This window comes from Syzygium oleosum, unplaced genomic scaffold (assembly GCF_021117445.2).
Source record: "Syzygium oleosum isolate NSW1041296 unplaced genomic scaffold, Sole_v2.1 Sole_v2.26, whole genome shotgun sequence".
In the NCBI taxonomy this organism is placed as follows: Eukaryota; Viridiplantae; Streptophyta; class Magnoliopsida; order Myrtales; family Myrtaceae; genus Syzygium; species Syzygium oleosum.
Window position 1 is genome coordinate 1,476,305 of NW_026607510.1, and position 16,381 is coordinate 1,492,685.

Here is a 16,381-nt window from a genome sequence, read left to right on the forward strand (position 1 = left end):
CCCGAGAAACACTCGAGTTGCGTTTAATAGAATTTAATTATTGAATTTTTGCCTAAATTGGACACCGGAAAATTAGGAAGTCACGCCGGAACACTAGGACGACGTTGCACGTGACACGTGTGAATTTTTGGTGCGCTCAAATCTTTCGGAAAAATTCGATTTGGGCAAAAAAAAATGGAGAATTGGACCATTTTACGCTTGGGAATTAATAAAGGGTTAGTTGTGTGAGAGAAGGGCATTTTGGTAAATTGCCAAAAAGTGGTCAAAATTGATATTTAAACCCTTGACCCCCTTTCTCTCTCTTCCCTCTCTTCTTTTTTCCTCCCCTTCCCGTGAAAATCCCCCTCCTTCGTGAATCCCTCCCCCTTTTCTTTTTGGTCGTGACTTTTCCCTCTTGCCGTGAGCTCCTTGGCCGCCGCTCACCACCACCACACCGGACCATCCTCAAGCCACCGTCCACGCCGCCATACGCCACCATCACTCCCTCCCGCCGTCTCTCTCTCTCTCGGTTTCCCTCCCTCTCTCTCTTGGCCGAGAGGCCCTCGGCCACGCGCAAGTCACACCGTCGCCGTCCAAGCCGATCGCCGCCACCCTGAAGTTGTATGTCGTCGCCGTTGTCCCCGATTAAGCGCCGCCGCTTTCCGTTCTAGCCGAGGAAGTCTAGAACGCGGGTAAGTCGCGCCTAAACCTAAATTAGGACTTCGGGTATCAACGGGTAATTTCGGACAAAATCAGTATGGAATTAGGTGCGGAATGGTATGAATAGGGAGTGGAAATTTTATGGCGGGCCTTAGGAATTAATTCGGGTAATATTTATTGGAAATTCAGAAAATTAGGGGCTGCGAATTACTGTTCATATGCCTCGAATCACTGTTCACTGGCTGTGGATTACTGTTCACCGAGCTGTGATGGTCCGATTGGGACGCAAGTTGAATTTTTGGAACCTAGATACTATGGCGAGAAAGTCCCGTGAAGGATCGGAATTAATCCGACGCCATTTGGTTGGAGAAAAATGGGAATTATCGCGTTTGATGTATATTTGAGTTATTAATAAATTGTGGTGATTAAATTGAGTGTGTTGCTGTGCAATTAAGTGACTGAATATGCTTATCGGGTGCACACGTGAGTTAGATTAAATTAATTATTGATATTGCCATGTCCTATGCTGAGTGAGCATGATTTGTGTGTTAAATGATGCGTGTGCGGGCCGCGTGTAATGGGCCAGTGGATGGTGGTGCGTATTGAGCGTGTACTTGAGAAAGAAAGAATGGTGTGTGGCATGGCATGAGAAATTGTGGAAAATTGTGCCGTCCTGAGGCGTGTACTGTAACGCGGGACGATGCCCGGTATTACCGGAAGACTGCCAGCCTGAGGCGTGAACTTCTACGCGGGTTGCGCAGTAGGTGGTAGATGTTGAGCCTGAGGCGTGTACGTTTACGCGGGCAAGAAACATGACCTGAGGCGTGTACGTTTACGCGGGCCCGGAAGTGTTGTGGAAAGAGGTCGCAGTGTGCCTGAGGCGTGTACTTCAACGCGGGTCACTGGCGAGTGAAAGTGGGAAAATGAATGGTCGCAGTGTGCCTGAGGCGTGTACTTCAACGCGGGCCACTGGCGAGTGGAAATGGAAAATGAGAATGGAAAGAATAATGGGATGAGAGTGGCACATGCGCGTGTTTACATCTGACATGATTGAGTTTGAATACTGTTGTGCGCATGATTGAGCCTGGTAATATTATTTAATGTGCCTGCGATGTGATGTTTCAGCGTGTGTGAATATAAGTGTGTGATTGTGTTTTGGTGAAATTGTCTGGAGGTACGTGATGGCCTAGGTTGGGTTTAGGGGTGAACTTACTGAGAAGTGTTCTCACGGTTGTTTCAACCAATAATTTCAGAACCCCGACAGGACCCATGAATCTTCCGCCACCGCCACCAGAACATTTTGGAGTCCTCAGTGGATGGGACGGTATAAGAGGACTCAGACTCAGAGGACAAGGAATCAGACTCAGAGTGGGTTTTTGGCGAGCACCATTTTTGGAGTAGTAGTAAACCCAGGTCTTCATCCTTGGAGTATCGATTTTTGAGAAAGGCGGTGTGCATGTACATGTATGGGACAGTTTATAAATGTAAATATTATGGTATAAGAAGGAAATGAAAAAGATATGTACATTCTCCCAATTCTCCCCAGTTTTAATTGTCCGGGTTTAATTGTTGATATCCGCTGTGGTAGTAAATCTCTGATGGGGTTTTGAGGTCAGCGATATTCCTGGGACGTCGCTTGAATCGACCAGAGGCGGTGTCGCGTGCCGTAGGGGTTCGGGGCGTGACACTCATTCTGGGGGTAATCCTGGCAATTCTTCAGGAAATACGTCAGGAAATTCTTGAACCACTAGAATTTCCTCAAGCTTCGCTTCCTTTTCACCCTGATCATTAACGACCGCTATATATCATTGACAACCATTGCTGAGCAATCGATGTGCTTCTAGTGCCGAAATAAGAGGCATAGTGGGGTCCATCCCACTTCCAAGAAATTCGAAACTAGGGTGACCTGGTAGATTAAATTGGATTATTATTCCATAACAATCCACATTGGCTCGTTGTCTACTGAGCCAATCTATTCCTATGATGACATCAAAGTCATACATAACTAATACGACCAAATCTATCATTTGATCTGTCCTACCTATAGATATCTTACAATCTCTACACATTAACGTTAACAACACCTTGTCTTTTAAAGGTGTAGAGACACTAAGAGGCACTTCAAGCAACTCAGATTTCAATCCATACATTCGCACAAAATTGGTAGATATAAAAGAGTGGATAGCACTAGTATCAAATGAGGTGTAAGCTTTTTTGTCGCACAAGGAGAGCGTACTTGAAATAACAGTCTTAGAAGCCTCAGCTTCATCCTGAGTGACCGTATAAACTCTTCCTTGATTTGGCGACCTCTGTAAGTTCCTTTGTTGTGGTGCTCCGTCCTGAGTTACTTGTTGCGATTGTGGTCTCCCTTGAGGACAATCCCTGAACATATGATCATACTGTCCACATATAAAACATTGCTTTTGGGTTTGACACGGTGCATTTCCATGCTACTTTCCACACAAATGACAATTACCAATTAAAAATTGTCTCCGTCCTCCTGACTGGTCATTCCAGGACCTTCCAGGATTCCCATTGTTGCGTCTTTTGTTAGGATCAAAAGGGGTTTTTCCAAACTGGACAGGTCTTTTACCAAACCTAGCATTGTCTCGCATAGTTTGGTGACCTGATCGTCCTCGTGCCTCATTCCCTACTCTTCCTTTCATTAACTCTTGTTCAATGAGTTGAGCTCGCCTATAAAGCACACAGTAATCCCTTATGTCTAACGGCACCAATTGCCTCCTTATTTCCGCTTTCAAGCCATTCAAGAATCTCTTGACCTTATCCTTACCATTCTCAATCATACAAGGCGTAAATCTAGAAAGTTCAGCAAATTTCACTTCATACTGATCCATTGTCAAATTGTTCTTCATACTGATCCACTGTCAAATTGTTCTGACACAGCTGCATAAATTCTGCTATTTTCTAATCTTTTACATAATCAGAAAAATATTTCTCATAAAACGCCTCTACAAAGGTTTCCCACACTACTGTCGTACCTATTGGAAACACCGTTTCCTTGGATGCCTTCCACCAGTTTTCGGCATTCCCTTCCAATTGGTACTTAGCTAAGATCATCTTATCAGCATCATTCCAGTTCAACAAATTAAATATTTTCTCTAAGCTACTCGTCCACCTTTCTGCCTCGCTAGGATCTCCTAATTCCATCAACTTAGTTGGTTTCAATTTCAGGAATTGTTCAATGAGTCCTTGTACACGGCGGTCACCATTTCCTGCAGCCGCTTGTTGTTGGGCTTGTTGTTCAAACAATGTCCCCACATTAGCTAAAGCCTCGAGAATTCCATCCACTTGAGGACCCCTTCCATATGCAGAACTAAGAGATGATCCACTATTCCTTCTCATCTTATCTTACAATTTTATGTACATTGATCACCAATTACTTCAGATGATCAATCGCCACGGTATACAGTAAGTAACAGACGTTACTAACATCATATGAGTAACCGTAGTTACTTGTATCTCCCTAGCACAGAACTAACAAACACACGCATCAAGCGTCTTACATTATGTGCGTGTTCTAACCTTCAATCACTAGCGCACCTTATCACTCCAGAGTAACTTAGGCTCTGATACCATCTCGGGGGCACTGTAGCGTCCTAGGCCCGCCCCTTTCAAGAGGAACCCTTTAATTCTCATTAGTCATCATATTTTTCGCAGGCGGAAGATGCTTCTTTCTAAGGTTAACATTTATAACATGAATGTGACATAAAAACACAGACATATGGCAATGCTAGGACACGCAAGTTATAAAATTACCATTCATCTAATTAATGACAAGGGTGATACAAGGGTGAGTTTACACTCGAGGAGACTGCCTATAGGCGCTACTACAACCCGAACTATTCACAAGGACTCACCACTCACTTCAAAAAAACAAAAGCGATCACCCAAATACTCGACTCTATCCTAAAAAGTCACGGTCATGTCTTTCAAAAATTGCTCCTTCCCCCTCCTCGATACCATCCTCACTCAACCTTGCTACTAGCACCATCATCCACTCCATCCTGCCTCGAGTGTGGGAGAGGTTCCACCAGCCGTCCTCCAACACAAACATAGACGGTGACAAACCCCAAACACTACAAAAAAACATCTTTTTTCCAACGAAATTTGCAACGAAAAATTGGGAAAAATTCGTTGGAAAACGAATTTCCAACGAATTTTCCAACGAAAAAAAATTCGTCGGTAATTCTTCGTCGCAAATTTTTCCAACGAAAAATTTCAATTTTCGTTGGAAATTTGCGACGAAATTTTTTTCGTTGGAAAATTCGTGGCTAAATTCGTTGGAAACACTACAAAAAAACAACTTTTTTCCGACAAAAAATTTGGAAATCCAACGAAATTTTTTTTTGGTCGAAAAATCGTGGCAAAATTAGTTTCGTCGTGACAAAAATCGTGTGGGCGAGGGCCAGCCTCGCCGCCGGCGAGCTCGACCCTTGCCATGGCCGGCGAGGGCCAACCTCGTCGCCGGTGAGCTCGAGGTCGCCCAGATCTGGGCGACCTCGAGCTCGCCGGCCATGGCGACCTTGGCCCTCGCCATGACCGGCGAGGGCCAGCCTCGTCGCCGGTGAGCTCGAGGTCGCCCAAATCTGGGCGACCTCGAGCTTGCCGGCCATGGCGAGCGTTCTGGGCGAGCTCGAGGTCGCCCAGATCTGGCCGAGTTCTGGGCGACCTCGAGCTCGCCAGCCATGGCGAGCTCGGTCCTCGCCATGGCCGGCGAGGCCCAGCCTCGTCGCCGGCGAGCTCGAGGTCGCCCAGAACTCGCCCAAATCTAGGCGAGCTCGAGCTCGCCCGCCATGGCAAGGGCCTGGCTCACGGCGGTCGTGCTCGGCCTCGCCGCCGCGAACGCGACGGACACTGCCCCCTTCATCGGCCGGATGCTCGGTGGCGGCGGGGGGAGCTTGGGCCCGGCGATGGAGCAGTGCCTCAGCGAGTGCGCCGACCAGTACGCGGACGCAGTGGAGCAGGTGGAGGCGTCGATTGCGGAGAGAGAGAGAGAGAGAGAGAGAGAGAGAGAGAGAATGTGGAAATTGAGAATCGTTGCGGGAATAATGAGCGCGAAAATGTTGAATAAGGAAGGAGTAGGGTAAATTCGTGAGAAATTTCCCACGAATTTTGCAACGAAAATTGTACACACTAAAATAATTGCCTGGAAAATTGAAATTCGTGGGAAAATTCGTTGGAAATTACGAATTTAAAAAATGCCGAACAATACCGGGTTTTTTTGAATTTGTCGCAAAATTCGTTGGAAATTAACGACGAAAAATTTTTCGTCGCAAAATTCGTTAGAAATTTCCAACGAAAAATTTTTCGTCGTTAATTTCCAACGAATTTTACTTTTCGTTGGAAAATTTGTCGCAAATTTTTGTGGCAAAAATCCAGTTTTTTTGTAGTGAAATGTATAAGTCCTGCTGAGGACCCAATGTTTACGGTCAGGACAGAGATACATTTCACAGAAACAATCGCCGTGAAATAGGGATTCACAAACTCAGACAAGTGGCCCTCAAAATCAATGGGCGCTCCATAACTAATAGAGGTCGAGGTGGGAAGTATCGGCATGGCTAAGGATCTATAAAAAGTTCCCAATAATAAACAGTGAGCAAAAGCTCAGCAAAGTTAACTCTATCACGCTATACTATACTAAACAGATAATATCAAGCATATCAACGAAATCAACCAGATAGACAACTAAACCAGTCAACAAGCTAGCCATAGCATGCATAGACTCCCTTTTTCATTCCGCCACTAATCACTAGGCATAAGGATCATCAATCAATGAACAGGCAATCACACGAGCACACATCGCATGCGTTATGTGACATTAATCAACTTTAATCTCCACTCCAAGGCACATATCCGGTGCGCTCGGCCACGCATGAAGGAAACATCCTCGGTGCGCCCTCCAGTCTATCACAGTATCCGCCGGAATTCTCATTGACCTGCGCGGGCTTCGTAGGTCCACTGACCACGGCATCCCGACCAAACTGCCGGGGCATCCGGGGCAAAAACCTCCCAGGCATCGTAGACCACCGGCCACGGCATCCCGCTTTCCTTACGGCTCCTTAGGGCATCGTCGTCCGTAGACAGATGGCATCGATCATCTCTTAGTCATATATTCACACGCCATGTAATTCATTTTATTTGGCACATCTTTCACATAGAATGATACCCTGTCTCAACAAACAATATGGTACTTCATTATTGCACTCAAACTATGCACAACCAGAATTTTCAGAATCTGTGCTCTTAAAGATAACCCAATTTGCTCACGCATTTAACATCGGATCAAGGCCAAATAAACATCGTTGAAAAGCTAAATAAGAGCGGTTACTATCTCCACTGAACCAGAAATCAAGAATCCATCATCTTCTCATAGAAATTCGAGATTTTCTAACAATAGGTGAAATAAGGCAGTTTTGAGCCTTTTAAGAAATCAAGACTAATAATATAGTAAATGATCTCACAAATTTATGAAATTTGAATATGTCATAGAAAAGACCTTAAATGAAATTTTTCATGGAGAGTGTAAAACACAAATCATTCTGTATACATGAGAATGAGCCACTCAAAGTCAGATCAAAATTGGCCCGCTGGAACAGGTTAATTGAACCACAAGAAATACTCGTTTCACAAGCCAAACCCTTTCAAAACACTTCGAAATTTTTATATGTCATAGAAAAAACAATCCTCTACAATTTTCATGAAGTGAGTTTATTAAGATTCGCACTAGAGAATTTTATAAAAAAAATCGAGAAGGGATGAAGGCCCCAAACTGATCAATTCTGGGCAGTTAAACCCGGTTTGAAGACAAGCCTTCGAATGACCCTAATCAACTCAAAAAAATTCAGATTTAAAGTATGTTATAGTCCAAGATTTTCTGAACAATGTTTATGAAGAAAGTTTTGCAATATTCGGACCACAAAAAGCTTTATAAAAATGGAAAATAGAAGGTATACGGTAGATTCGATTCTAGGAACCAAGGTCAAACTTCAAGAAAACAACTTTAACTTGAGACCCACGAATTCTCATCCAAAAAAACTCAAAACTAGAAATCCAAACCAACATGTAACATCCATTTCCAACTTGATTCAGCAACCTATGCTCACAAAACTCATTCCAAAGGTCTAAACCAACATGCTTGGGCAATTACACAATCAAACCATTCTCCCCCACAACATCCAGCCATCACATTGTCTAATCCAAGAACCAAACTCAACATGCAAACACTATGGTGGTTAGTATAGAGTGAGAGAACACACTTGCCTCAACGGCGAGTGCGGCAACGCGGGGCGTGGGTCCGAAATGGAGAGAGAGCACAGCGGCGACGGGGCATGGGGTCAGCTGGCAGTGGCTTTGGGTCGCGGACGGAGCAGACGGAGGAGGAGTCGAGGTGCCAGTCGGCACGGCGTTGAGCGGACGGACGGCTGCCACAGACGGGTCAAGCAACTGGTGAACTCCAAACGAGGAGGGAGACACGAGAGAGAGAGTGAATGAGGGAGCTGGCCGGGGAAGAGAGTGAGAATGAGAGAACCGAGGAAGAGAGGGAAAAAGTGAGGGAGGAAAGAGAGTGGAATGACTCTTCCCCTTCCTTGCATACATGTCCATTGGCCGGCTTGGGCGGTGGGGTTTCATGACCCAAAGTGAGCGCCACTTGGCACTTCTCCCCCGACAAGTGGCAGAGGGAAGGAAGAAAAGGGAAAGAAGGGGAAAAGGAAGAGGAAGGGGCAGTGGTGGTGGTGGTGTTTTCTGGCGGTGCAAGGGGAAAGAATTGGGGGGAAAACTGAGAGTAAGGGCTTGGCAAGGAGTCGGGTCGCGCAGATGACGCGACGTCAGAATTAGTCGACTCAGAGGCAAATGAACCCGAGAATTAAAATTCACGATTCCAAAAACGACGATGGCAGAATTAGTGCGACACCCAAACTTCCAAATTCATTTTTTTCCTGATTTCCGTCGACAAGCGTCCTAATCCATTAGGGTCCGTACATTCCTTTGAACGTATGAAATTTCAAGATGCCACAGAAACAATGGCATGAAGAATTTGATTCGGTGGTTTTGTCATATGGATTTAAGCATAACAATGATGATAAATGCATTTACTCAAAATTCACCAAAGAGTATAGAGTTATAATATGCTTATATATAAATGATATGCTCATTATTGGTACAAATATGCATGGTATAGATGAAACTAAACGGTATCTATCTTCTCAGTTTAAAATGAAAGATTTGGGAGAAGTGGATACAATTTTAGATATCAAAGCAATCAAACATAGTGGGGGTTATGCTTTAAGTCAATGCCACTATGTGGAGAAATTCATTCAAAAATACCAGTATTTGGGAATTAAAGAGTCAAATATACCATATGATGTATCAATTAAATTGATGGAAAATACTGGGCAACCTTCAACACATTTAGAATATGCTAGTGCAATTGGAAGTCTGATGTACGTTATGTATTGCACTAGACCGGATATAGCATTTATTGTCTGTAAATTGTCCAGATTTACTAATAATCCTAGTACTGTGAATCGAAAGGCTATAAGTAGAATTCTTGGTCATTTAAAGAAAACAATGCATTATGGTCTATTTTATGAAAGACAACGAGCAGTAATAGAAGGATATTCAGATGCTAGTTGGATAACTAGCATAATTGATAACAAGTCAACATCCAAGTGGGTCTTTAAGCTTGCAAATTGTGCAATTTCTTGGGCATAAAAGAAGTAAACATGTATAGCTCATTCAACGATGAAATCTGAATTCATATCACTATCGGCAGCTGGTAAAGAGAATGAATGGCTGCGGAATATAAAGTTGTGGCCACAACCAATGGCAGCCATATCTATATATTATGATAGTGAGACAACTATGTCTAAGGCATATAATAAAATATACAATGGAAAATCTAGACATATTAGTTCGCGACATGAGTATGTTCGATAATTAATTACTGATGGAATTATTTTAGTAATTTATATTCGAACAAATAATAACTTGGCTAATCCATTCACTAAAGGACTCTCGAGAGGTTTATTAAGCAGCACTGCCAAGAAAATGGGTCTTAGACCAATTGATAATAATCAAGCATAGTAGAGACCCAATTTTATAAATAATTACTTTTAGAAAGATATTTTTTAAATTATTTATTTTTCGTAAAATAAACGGAGCCTTAATTAAATAACAACAAGTTTATTTGATTAGATAAATCTCTATCAGCTTTTTTTTCTTAGAAGAATGGGAGTCGTTGTCTTGTCTAGGTGACGTCTTGCATGACGTTGATTATCGATGCGCACGACGTGGACGCGCCCATTCACATGGGTTTGGGAAGCTGCGGCTATATCGCCCCCAAAACAAGAACCTTTATTTTCGTCGATTGACTCCTGAATCTCCTTTCCATGGACGTTTCTTATACTCTTGCATGGATGTGCCGATCATCGTGGGCCCCTTTCATATATATATATATGTATGTATATATATATATGTATGTATATGTATATGTATATATATATGTATATGTATATGTATGTATCAAGCAGAGGTATCGGACTTCGAATTATATTATTAACCTTCTTCATGGATTCTAGGAGGGGAAATGATAAAAATAGTCCATAACTTTTGACTCAATGTGCAATATAGTCCCTGAATTTTTAATTTGTTCAATGTAAATCATGAACTTTAACTTAATGTGCAATATGGTCCCTGAGCTTTTAATTTGTTTAAAGTAGTCCATGAACTTTTTGTACATATTCAATATAGTCTTTGAACTATATGAAAATATTCAAAGTAGTCCATTATCTTGAATTAATGGAATGACAATATTGAACATTTTCATATATTTCAGGGACTACATTGAACATGTTCAAAAAATTCAGGGACCACTTTAAATAAATTAAAAGTTCGGGAACCACATTGTACATTAGACATTGCACATTGGATTAAAGTTGAGGGACCATAATGTGCAATGTAGTCCATGAACTTTTAATTTGTTCAATATAGTTTATGAACTTTAACTCAATGTGTTATATGGTCCTTAAGCTTTTAATTTATTCGAAGTCGTCCATGAATTTTTTGTACATGTTATATATAGTCTTTGAACTATATAAAAATATTCAAAGTAGTCCATTATCTTGAATTAATAGAATGACAATATTGAATATTTTCATGTAGTCCAGGGACTACATTACATATATACCAAAAATCCGGGGACTACTTTGAACAAATTAAAAATTTGAGGACCACATTATATTTTGGATTAAGATTCATAGACTACATCAAATAAATTGAAAGTTCAAGGACTACATTATACATTTTGCCAAAATTCAAGAATTATTTGTGTCATTATTTCACTGGGGAAGTTATTTTAGCTCATAGTTTGATGCGCTTTCGTCCTCGTAGGACTCCCTCAATTCTTTTCCAATCTCAAGTGTTTTTAACTGATCTGATTGAAGTAATCGAGCTAATTGTCCTTTTCGCTTATGCGGCATGAACGGTGGAAAGCGGAAATGCTTAATAAAATCGACATGTTGTGCCGTGTCAATTCAGTCCAGAGAATCAGACAAATCGCGAAAAGAGATGTTTGCGGCCGACGTGATATGTAAGGGACGAATCGGGACAAATTTGTACCTCACCAGTGAAAATCAGAGAATCCCAATCAAAGATGGGGTTCATTCTAATGACCTTTCTTTGTCCAATACATGAGTCCATGCACGGTGGAAAAAAATCACTTGTTCATGTCCGCCGTGATTGTTGTTTTGTGTTGGATGATAGAAAGTGTGGTGTGATCCAAGAGAAATGAACCGTATTCTTAATTAATTTTTTTTATTTTCTTTGTTCCCATTATTCCTTCCTTTTCTATTTTCTTTTTCCGTATTTTAATTACCCAACGAAAGATTGTCATAATATTGGGAGAGCGAGCTAAACAACGGTGATCTCTTTAATTTGTGCATTTGTGCTCATGCCTCTTGATAGTGCATCAAATTGTTTGTCAAGCTGCCAGAAAACAACCATATAATTTCTGAAGTAGTGCACAAATACCAGCTGAATATTCGAATAAGTAAGGCATATTGAAGTATACATTTCTAGCTCAGAACAAACGACTGTTGCTATATGTTTGAGGTGAATGAATGCTAATATATTAGGACCTCGAATAAACTAAATCAAGAAAGATCGTTCTATTTAAAGATAATAGTTGAATTAGGCGAGACGAAAAACGTCAAGTTCAATCGATAGTCAATATGGGAATTCAAGATCTCTTAGTATGATGTCACGAAGAAATTAGTGAGATCACCGTCGATTTTGCAAAGAATTTTTATAGAAAAAGGAATAACAGGCATGTTTGCTTAGGATTAAGTGAGAGCAAAACATATAACATTTTGCTTTCCTGTCAAAATCAAGAAAGTTCGAATTTTTAAAAACTATGGAAACAAATATATGTGAATTTACGTGTTGATATTTATATTTAGTGAAAAATTAAGTACTTTGGGTTTTAAAAAAGAAAGTAAAAATGTGTGCATGGTAAGATTTTGATTAATGAAAAAGGAAAAGTAACAGATAATAAAGTAATATAATACATGTGGGTTCAAAACATCGGTTGTAAGGATAAGGGTGTGTTTGATTCGGATTCAAGGGAATGTCTTTGAGAAAATGTGAAAGGCTTTGGGTTAAAGAGATTTTCCAAATGCAAGTAGTGTTTTGTGTAGTGTATTTTAAAAACAAAATAGGAAAGAACTTTGACTTTTTTTTGCTAAAGGAAAGAACCTTGACTTAAATGTTGTTTGGTAAGAACTATACTTTGTAAATGACTTTTGTTATTTTTTTTTTTTTTAAATTCCCAAACCTTTCTGGCGAAACTTAGCCACCAGCGAGCCAAATGGGCCATCGGCTAGCCTCGCCTAAGGTCGTGTGACCTGAAGTGAGGTGGTTTGCCGGCTGCTGAGGCCTTCGCCGACAACTTTAGGGTTTTGGAGGATATTTTCGTAATTATGAAAGTATAGCGAGGGTAAAATTGGAAGAAAAAAAGTCTATTTGCATTTCGAATATATAACATTCCAAAGCACCTCCGAACCCACCTTGTGCACCTTTGGAAATACAAATTCATTTCCTTAAAGCTCTCCAAAAAAAATTTGCCAGACACCACATATATTTGCCCAAAAAAACTTTAGAGCTCCGAAAGGCTTTGGTATTATTGAACCAAACCCACCCTAATTTTTAGACTATTTAAAATTTACTAACAATAAACTCTTTGGCAATACGGAACCCAAATTTTTAGACTATTTAAAATGGCAAAAGGTAGCTTTCTCGGGCCTCGCGTCATTGCTAACGACAAACCCTTTGATTAGAGAGAGAGCAATGGAAGCTTCGGGTTCTGCTAGGAACGAAGACCTTTTGTCTTGTCTAGGTGCCGTCGTGCAAGACCTCAATCGGCCATGCACAGTGTCCGATACTTTTGCATGGATTGTTAATAATCGTGGGACCCCCCCCCGACTTTGTCTTCCGAGCATGCAAAAGAGACCATCCAAATTGAGAATTACCCAATCGGACTGAACGATCCGATTTCTGATTCCAAGAGGAAATCGGACCGACCCGATCAAATCAACTATATATACTTTTTTTTTTATTTCTTCAAAAGAATTAGTAAAATATGAAGTAAACTTTAAGTGAATTTCATTGACAAAAATTAGTAAAATGTGAACTAAACCCTAAGTGACTGGTTCCATTGGACCAAATCGGGACCAGACCAAGAACTGATCACCCCTAATTTCATCAACCAAAGAAGAAAAAGAGAAAAAAGTTGTCGCTCACAAGCACATTTCTTCCATAAAAAGGAAAATGGCATAAATGATCTATAAACTTTGATCCAATGAGCAATGTAGTTTTTGAATTTTTAATTTATTCAATATGATCCCTGAACTTTTAACTCAATGTGCAATGTTATCCCTGAGCTTTTGAATTGAGGCACATGTTCAATTTAATATCCAAACTATATGAACATGTTCAATGTTGTCCCTGAACTTGAATTAATGGAAAGACAACATTAAACATTTTCATTTAGTTTGGAAGAACAATATTAAATAGTTTCATATAGTTTAGAGACTAAATTAAACATGTACAAAAAGTTTCACGACCACTTTGATCAAATTAAAAGTTTAAGGATCATATTGAACATATTAAAATTTCAGAAACTACATCTAAGCAAAAGTTCAAGGGCTATTTATAAAACTAATTAGAGATTTCGTGAATTTTGGTATATCTATTTCAAGCAGCCGTCCAGACTTCGAATAGCATGATTAACTTTTTTGTTAATAGATTCTAGAAAGTTATCTCAACTAACAGTTGGATGCGCTTTTATTCTAATTCTGGCCAAACACCCAATCGAGTGCCTTGATTCTTTTTGGATACTCTCAAATCTTTAAACTAATTTGATTGAAGCAAACTGCATAGCAATCCACATATGTCTCTACCCCATCATTGATTGATGGAATGAAAATTCTTCTATTTCTTTGATGAGAAATGCAAAACGAAAAACGAAAAGAAAAAGAGAAATCCAATCCTTGTTGGAATGAAATTCCGACTATCTTATTTGTATCTCTTTTCACGTTCAAATAGAGAGATGAATTAACCTATTTTTTGTTGGAATTGTTTACCATCGGGACTAACGGGCTTGAACCTATAGCTTTCGTCTTATTTTTCTTGCTCGCTAATCGTCCTTTTCGCTAACGTGGCAGGAATGATAGAATGTGGAAGTGCTTAATGAAACTGATGTGCTACGCCACGTCTGTCAAGTCTTAGACGAAAACAAATCCGAGATTGAGATGCTTATAGCCGATATGATTTGTAAGGGGACAAATCGAGACAAATTTGTACCTCACAAGTGAAAATCGCGGAATCCCTATCCTTTATCTCTTAACATAACGATCATCCAAATCAAAGAAGAGGTTCATTCCAATGATCTTTCTTTGTCCAATACATGAGTCCATGTACGGTGGAAAAAAATCGCTTGTTCATGTCCACCGTGATTGCTGTTTTGTGTTGGATGATAGAAAGTGTGGTGCGATCCAAGTGAAATGAACCGTGCGCTTAATTAATTTTTTTTGTTTTCTTTTTTTCATTACTCCTTCCTTTTCTATTTTCTTTTTCCGTATTTTAATTACCCAACTGAAGATTGTCATAATATTCGGAGAGCGAGCTAAAACAACGGTGATCTCGCTAATTTGTGCATTTGTGCTCATGCCTCTAGATAGTGCTGTTAGAACATGTTGTATAGTTTTGTAGGTTTTCCTTTACATCTCTTCTTTCTCTCTGGTCCCGCATAGGAAGAATGCTAGGCTTCTTTACTCCTCTAAGCCTATATAAAGGCTTCTCATGTACATTGTTTCCTACACCATTATAAGAGAATAAATACCATTCTCTTTTAATCTTTCTTTCTTATTATGGTATTAGAGCGAAGATCATTGTCTTGAAGAGTATGCTCTGCGGTTCCCATCAATTGGATCTTCCGCATCAGAAATTAAGACAATGAGCTCATTATCTTTTAAAGTATGCTCTGCGGTTGCCATAAATTGGATCTTCTGCATCAGAAATTAAGATAATGAGTTTAGGGCTTTTGGGCCATCATCCTTGCTCGTTCTAATCCGCGCTTCTTCTTTCTCGATCCTTTCGATCACCTCAATCCATATTTCTAGCTTTGCTAGTGATTTCTTTTTCTGTCGTCATGGGTGATTCTAGTGACCGTATTGACGTCAAACTCGATGGTTCAAACTATTCTCTTTGGAAACCACGGCAATGGCAGCACTTGTTTACCACGACTTGTTTGAGCATGTTGAGGGACTTTGTCCTTGTCCTGGTGCTCTTAAAAGTGAATCATCTGATAAAGTTGCGAAACGTGCCGCTGAAATTCGAGCATGGAATGTTGCTGATGGGAAGGCATGGGCTATCATTTTTGGTTCCATTGATCCTGCTCTTCGCCCACAATTTTCTAATGTTGTTGAGGCGAAAAGTTTATGGGATCAGCTTACCGAGATGTTCACCCAAACAGGGGACATTCGAGTTTATCAGTTGGAGCAAGAAGTTTACAGTGCTACGCAAGGGTCTCGCTCTATTCGAGATTTCTACAATTACATGCACTCACTTTGGAGTCAACTGGATATTCTTGCTCCTATTCTCTGCCCATCATGCTTGAACTGTACTCGGTGTTACTCGACTTCAGACTCAAGATAGGCACCGTCTACATTCTTTTCTTATGAAGCTCAGCTCTCCCTATGAAGGTGTTCGCAGCCAACTTCTTCACCGCTCTCCAAGACCATTCCTCCTTGACGTTGTCAAAGAATTACAGTCTGAGGAAACTCGTCTTGGTCTTCTTTCCTCCTCGACAGTTTCTGATTCAACTGCTATTTTGGCTGCTCCACCATGTGTTCCGCCTACAGTTTTGGCTGCTCCACCACGTCCTTCGCCTACTCGTGGTCCTCGCCGCCTTTCATGTACGTATTGTCATCGTCCTGGTCATGACGAGTCACATTGTTGGAAGAAGAGGAATGCTTCACGTCTTTCTGCATCACCACGAGTCACTACCGCATCTCCAATCTCTCAACCTATTACTCTGGTTTCTCTCTCTACAGATGACCGTATTGCTGCTCTTGAGGCCTAACTTGCCCGTTTGAGTCGTTCTCTACCCAGGTCTTTTTCCGATTCTGGTACTTCTACAACTCTCTCATCTGCTGGAAGCACCGCT

The 16,381-nt window shown here is 40.9% G+C and overlaps 1 long non-coding RNA gene across 1 annotated transcript; it reads left to right on the forward strand.

Annotated features, from left to right (window-relative positions):
• The first annotated feature begins 418 nt into the window (after positions 1 to 418).
• Positions 419 to 2,175, forward strand: LOC130135006 (uncharacterized). The gene is made up of 2 exons (XR_008814499.1): positions 419 to 671; positions 1,893 to 2,175. It is a non-coding gene; the product is annotated as an uncharacterized LOC130135006 (long non-coding RNA).
• Positions 2,176 to 16,381: the final 14,206 nt, after the last annotated feature.